The sequence below is a fragment of the Vombatus ursinus genome, unplaced genomic scaffold (assembly GCF_900497805.2).
Source record: "Vombatus ursinus unplaced genomic scaffold, bare-nosed wombat genome assembly UNPS02009173.1, whole genome shotgun sequence".
NCBI classification, from domain to species: Eukaryota; Metazoa; Chordata; class Mammalia; order Diprotodontia; family Vombatidae; genus Vombatus; species Vombatus ursinus.
Genome location: NW_020948951.1, coordinates 7602512 through 7609271, shown reverse-complemented (window position 1 = coordinate 7609271; position 6760 = coordinate 7602512).

The window sequence follows — 6760 nt, the reverse complement described above, 5'->3', positions numbered from 1 at the left end:
TCTACTCCTAGATGTTGTAGCACTAAGTAGTGAGGTTAGCTTGGAAAGTTCTAGAATGGGAGATTCCAGGAAAAGGTGTAGGACAAATTACTGAACAGGAGCAGGGACTATGTCTAGGGCAGAGAAAACCAGATGAAAGAAAGTCTAGTAGCCAAAAACCAAAGAAGTGTTTTCTGCACTAACCTAAAAAACAAAAATAGTTCCTGCCCTCAAGGAGAACTGAACTGAATATTTAGGAGGAGAGAAAAATAATGATACCCATGGCCTCAGATTTCTATACAGACCCACAGAAAACATAAGAGATTAAAGAAAAAAAAAGTAAATTACAGATCTTAATGTAAGCAAGAAAGATGAGTAGTATCCAGTAGGACTTGGCAGAAGTAAAATATGGCACTGAAGGGGTCTACTTCACTCAAAAGAAAGAGACCAAAGCAAGGCTCTTTCTCTATGCTTTGCACATAGTTATTAGCACTCAATCAATGCATTTTCATTTATTCATTCAGTCTTCATTCTTCATCACCTTTGAGCAGCTTTTGATTCTCAACCACCTTTTCCCCTCAGCTTTCCTGGTTCACCAGCTCTCTGTTTTAGTCTCTATCACTGGCTCATCATCCATGACCAATGCCCTAAACCTGGAGTGTACCCCAGGACTTGTTCTGAACCCTCTTCTCTTTCAATGATCCCATCTGTTCTTTTGGGTACAATTAGCACATGTAGGCAGATACTCTCAAATGTACATATCTAGTCTTCCTTACTCCTAAGCTCCAGGCTTGTATCACCAATTGCCTACTGGCCCTGTTCACTCGAATGTCCCGTAGCTGTCTCAATGTCAGCATTTCCAAAATGGAAATCATTTTCTTTCCCTCTAATCCAGCCCCTTCTCACTTCTGTATCTCAGTCAAGGCACCACCACGCTTCAGGGTCCTAGTTTCAGTACAATCCTTGATTCTCTCTCCTTCCCTCCTGCTCCCTCATGTCCAATCAGTTGCCGGGTCATAATAACTTCACTTTTGCAGCATTTTACATATGATTTCTCTTCTCTCAGTTTGCACGGCCACTACCCCAATTCAGTCCCTTATCACCTCTGGATGTTTTAATAGCTTTGTCATTTGTCCCCCAGCTTTCAATCTCTTCACTCTCCAACGCATCCTCAATTTGTTATTGTTCTTGTTCAGTTGTGTCTGACTCCTAGTGACCCCATTTGGGGTTTTCTTGGCAGAGAAACTGGAGTGGTTTGCTATTTCCTTCTCCAGCTCATTTTACAGATAAGAAAACTAAGGCAAACAGGATTAAGTGACTTGCCCAGCGTCACCCAGCTAGTAAATGTCTGAGGCCAGATTTGAACTCAGGAAGACGGATCTTCCTGACTCTAGGCTCCACACTCTTATCACCTGTGCCCCCATGCTCAACACAGATGACAAAATAATCTTCTTGAAGACCAGGTATGACCATGTCATCCTAGTGCTCTAAAAGCTTCAGGACAAAATAAAAATTCTTTGGCCTGGCATTTAAAACCCTTAGTTCTTAGCTCCACCCCCAACATCTTCATTTCCCAGTGCTTCCCTTCATAATACATTCCAGTCAGAATCCTTTGTCATTCACAATCCATGCTATTCTCTCTCTTGTCTTCACACATTTGCACAGGCTTGTCCCCCCAGGCTTGGAATGTTCTCCTTCCTCATTTCTACTTCTTGGACTCTAGCTTCCTTATAGACTTAGCTCGAATGCTGCCTCTTGCATGAGGCCTCTCCTGATGCCCCTCATTGTTAGTCCTCTGTACCCACACCCCCATATTACTTTGTATTTATTGATCATGTACATGTCATATCCTTCCCACCCTGGAATGTCCTCCCTGTTGAATACCCATCCTTTAAAGTTAAACTCCAATATCACTTCCTCCATGAAGGTAGGTAACTTCATTTACAACCAGCAGCTTTACTTGGTTTGAACTCCACAGAATGTCATGCTCCCACGCTGGGTACTCCCTGGTGCCCCCCCCCCATTTTTCAGTTTCTTTTCTGTGTTGTTTTTCCCCGTTAGACTGTAAGCAGGGACTGTATTTCTTCTTTTTCTTGTCTCTTATAATTACTTTCCCTACTTCCCCCACTCCAATCCCAGAAACAGTCCTCTCTCTTCTTTGATCCCCTTCTAATTTTTAAAATTTTTAGGCAATTGGGGTTAAGTGACTTGCCCAGGGTCACACAGCTAGTAAGTGTGAAGTGTTTGGTCTGAGGCTGGATTTGAACTCAGGTCCTCCTGACTTCAGGGCCAGTGCTCTATCCACTGTACCACCTAGCTGCCCCCAATCCCCTTCTTTTCCACATGCTCCAAAGAAGACTCTAAGTTATCCAAGGTCTCAACATCTAAGTCATCTGGGGGGCATATTTCTCCACTTCTGTTGATGAACCCTTGACCTCCCAGTTCAACAACCTCCCACACTCCCATGATCTCCATCTTTACCTTACCTCAGACACACTCAAGGAATATCATACCCTTGATCTGACATCATTCATAATTGTTCCAACTTTGTCATCCAGAACTCTGAAATTTCTCTCTGATCACAGCCTCCTTTCCACCAATTTCCCAAGTTGCCTTACACCTCCTAAATTTTTGTTCCTACCATGACTTCTAGGCCTTCTACTGTTCCCTGTTCTCTTGGTTCATCACCCCTACTCTGTTCTTCCTTCCTTTCTTTCATAGTCTTGACCTTGTGTGTATAGCTAGTTCATATTTACATAGGGCTTTAAGCAGTAATGTGCTGCTAAATGTTTAACAATCAGTCCTCAAAAAAAAAGTATGTATAACACACTTTTAGACAATCTACATCATTCTCCATCAATTTCCTAAATCTGGACAATCAACAAAACAATAAATCAAGCTGTGATTTGTAAGGTTTAACTTATCACAATGAAAATTTAACAAGAAGCTTTCACAAGCTGCCTCCGGCATATCCCCAGCTTTAAGATTTACAAAGCATTTTACACATGTAATTGGTATCTGGCCCCTGTGCAGGGTGGCTGAGGTGGTATCTTCACAGGGAGAACCTGGGAAACCTGCTTCTAGGAGAATACTGATGCCACATAGAGGAAGTTCCTTGGAGAGACAGATTGTGGAGTATGTATAGAGTCTGACTCAGACAACTGGTTCCAAGCAGCCAGCCATATGGAGAAGAGGAGTCATTTGACCGGCTGCAGAGGCATTCAAAAAGACCTGTCCAACCAGGTTCAGCTCCTGTCTTTGCCTAAGTATTCTTGGTGGAGCCCTGTGACTGGTGAAGAGAGTGGAGCCTATAACCTTGTGAATTTAGGGGCAGCTAGGTGTTACTGTGGATAGAGTGAGCACTGGGTCTGGAGTTAGGAAGACATGAGTTTAAATTTGGCCTCAGACTTGGGAATAACAGTGCCTCTATCCCACCAGACTGACTCCCAGCCCAGCCTCACCCTCACAGTCATAACTGAGGGGAGAAATCATTGTGGGATGGGCCTCTTCTCCACAATGATTTCTCCCCTCAGTTATGACTTCTTTATCACTACCAGCAACAACTGGTGACCAAGTGCCAGCAACAGGCAGGTAAGCACAAGGGCCCTGAGAGTGGCAGCACCCTAGACCACCATTCTACTTTGAGCTCAGCCCTCACAGCCATCACGTAGGGAAGCAACTACGGTGGAGGAGGGGCCGGGCATCCTCACCAACTGCCAACCATCTGCCACACAAAGGGAAGGCATGCCAACTGAGCTGAAGTAATAGGGCACCCTGAGGGAAAAGGGAAGGGGGAAGGGGGCAAGCATTTATTAAATACCTACTATGTGCCAGACATTGTACACTTTACAAATGTTATCTCATGGCACAGCATGTGCCAGGCATCCAACTTGACCACCATCTCTTCTCAGATCCTGATAGAATAAGCCCAGCATCCTGAGCCTAAGAGCCTTGGGAATAACATTACTTCCAGTCCAGTGTCCTGGGAACCAACCCCTGTGGATATGTAGCCCGGCAACTGCTCCTACAGGTGCTGCAGCCATTGCTAGAGGAGACACAAAAAATTCTCACCACCGAAGGCCTTAGCACAGTCCAATGGTTCAACATCAGAAGCCATTAGAATTTTATTGGTGGAATTGACGTGAAAGAAGAGGCAGTGCTTTGCAAATAGTCAACCTTAGTAAATGGTTTATTCATTCATTCTTCTATGAAGAGCTTACTAGTACCAGGCATTCCTGCTAAGACTGGAAATACAAATACGGCTGTAAAAAAGACAGTTCTTATCCTCAAGGAGTTTACATTCCATCTGGGGAAGATAAAACAAAAAGGAAAAAGAAAAGGGTAGGATAGGGTGGGGAGGAGGTACTCTTAGGGGAAGGGGTGGAGTTGTAAAACAGAAAGCCCAGAGAACTAGGTTGAATCAACCAACCAATGCAAAATGTAATTGAGGTGTAAACATGTCCTCTATCGTTAGAAAAGTTGTGAAAGCTCTTTGAGACCTTAGATAAGGATTTGGGGGGAGGGCACGGCGCGGCAGTCCCAGGCTTTGAGATCTAGCATTCTAGGTAGATGTCACCATGGAAACCACTTGTTTATGGGATTAGCTAAAAATACAAAATGGTCCTAGATTTAGAGCTGGAAGGGGCACTAGACAGCGTCTAGTACAACCCTTTCATTTGATAGATGAGGCCCAGATAGGCTGAGGGGCTTGCTTACATACAGGGATGCTCAAGTTCTCAAAGGTAGGAAATGACAGGACTGGAATTTTACCTCAGGTTTTCAGACTCCAAAGTGAGCACTCTGTCCTCTGCTCCAAGCTGCCTCAGGTGTGTGCAGCCACCTTCTACTTCTGCAGCGGACAGCGAAGGATTGGCAGAAAGGGACAGACTATCAAAAACATAATCTCACTTTATACTTTACACTTTAAAGAGGAGATCTTTACCCAGTGACCAATGAATTGATGGCATCTTGGAGAAATGGCCCCTCTCATCCCATCCCATCCCATCCATCCATCCCAGCAGTAGCCCTCCCCGCCTCTGCCCCAGGCCATCTTGCTATCTGCCTGTCAGGTAGCTAAATACTTCCCATCTCCTGGTTCCACCTCTTGCTCTCGGAATGAGAATCAAATCAGTACTTCCATTGCTCCTGGAAAGGGCATATCAACTGACTGCCTATATATGAACCCATCATCTCCGTGACTTCTCAGATCTCTTTGGGACTCTATGACTCACCATCTCTGTGACTCTCTAATCAAGAACCAACTCCTGTTGATTTTACCTCCAAAATATTTTCTGTATCCTTTCCCCTCTCTTGCCAGTTCCCTAGTACATGACCTGCCTGAACCATTGCCCTCCCCCTCTCTAGGGGTTTCATGGCCAGGCTAAACCAAACTAAATGCCAATTCCTAAATCTGTTATGCACTTTCCCACCCCTGTGCCTTTGCTTAAGCTGTTTCCTATACCTGTAATGCTCTCTGACACTCCTCTCACCTGATGAGGCAACCAAGGCTTAGAAAACTTAAGGTAAGTCTGATCTCATAGGTATCATTGAGACTCCTTGGAATGAGTCACATGGCTGAAAGGGGAGATATCTGTCTATCTATATACCTCTAAAGTACACACACACACACACACACACACACACACTCATAAATATATGTATGTATGTATGTGTGTATGTGTGATGGATGAGATACATGACCAAAATGGGAAATCTATCTATTTATCTCTCTACCAGGTGGATGGATATATAGATAGAGCTCCACTTTTAGTCATAATATTTACACAAGATATATATATATATATATATATTATATATGTGTGTGTATAAATATATATAAATAAACACATATAAATATATACACACATGTTCTTTAAGGTATATATATGTGTGTGTATGTGTGTGTATAAATATGTGTATATATATGTGTGTGTGTGTGTGTGTGTATGTATACACACATCTTATTCAAAAGGACCAAGATAGGCAGTGGAGGTGGTCACAGTGGTGCCAGGAAGAAGATATATTAAGAGAGGACCAGAGCACACAAGCTACATATACATTACCTTAGTTGATCCTCACAACAATCCTGTAAGGTAGAAGGTATTATCATCTACATTTTACAGATGAGGAAACCGAGTCTCAGAAGAGTAAGTGATTTACCCACAGATATATTAAGAAGATACTGATATTTCTCCACTTCAAAAACTCTTTTGGCCTCCATTTTCACTCTTCTTCAGACTCATACAGATGGTCATCCCCTTAATATTATCCATAAGTTATCCACCACCACTACTCAGAACTCTGATATTCCTTTCTCTGATGACAACCTCCTACCCTTCAGTTTCTCCTTTTGCCTCCCTCTCCTAACCCCATTCTTTATCCTCACCAAGACCTTTAGTCTCTACCTGTCCCTTTTCTCCTTGTGCTTTGGAACCAGGGTAGAAGTTGTATGTTTAAAGAGAGAAGGATACAGATATGAGAAACTCAATAGATACACCTAGGCAACTGATTTGATTTGGAGGGATGAGGTAGAGGGAACAGTGGAGGGTAACTTCAAGGTGGTAAACCTGTGTGACCAGAATGATAGTGATGGATGAATCAACAGAAATGGAGAGATTTTGAAGAGGAAATAATGATGATTTCTGTTTTGGATATGTTGGATTTGAAACGGCTATGAGAAATATAGGTGGGGATGTTCAGCGTGCAGATAATAAAACTGCATTGCTCAGGAGAGAGATTGGGGCCTGGATATATAGGAAAGGTCATTCTCAGAATGTTTTCA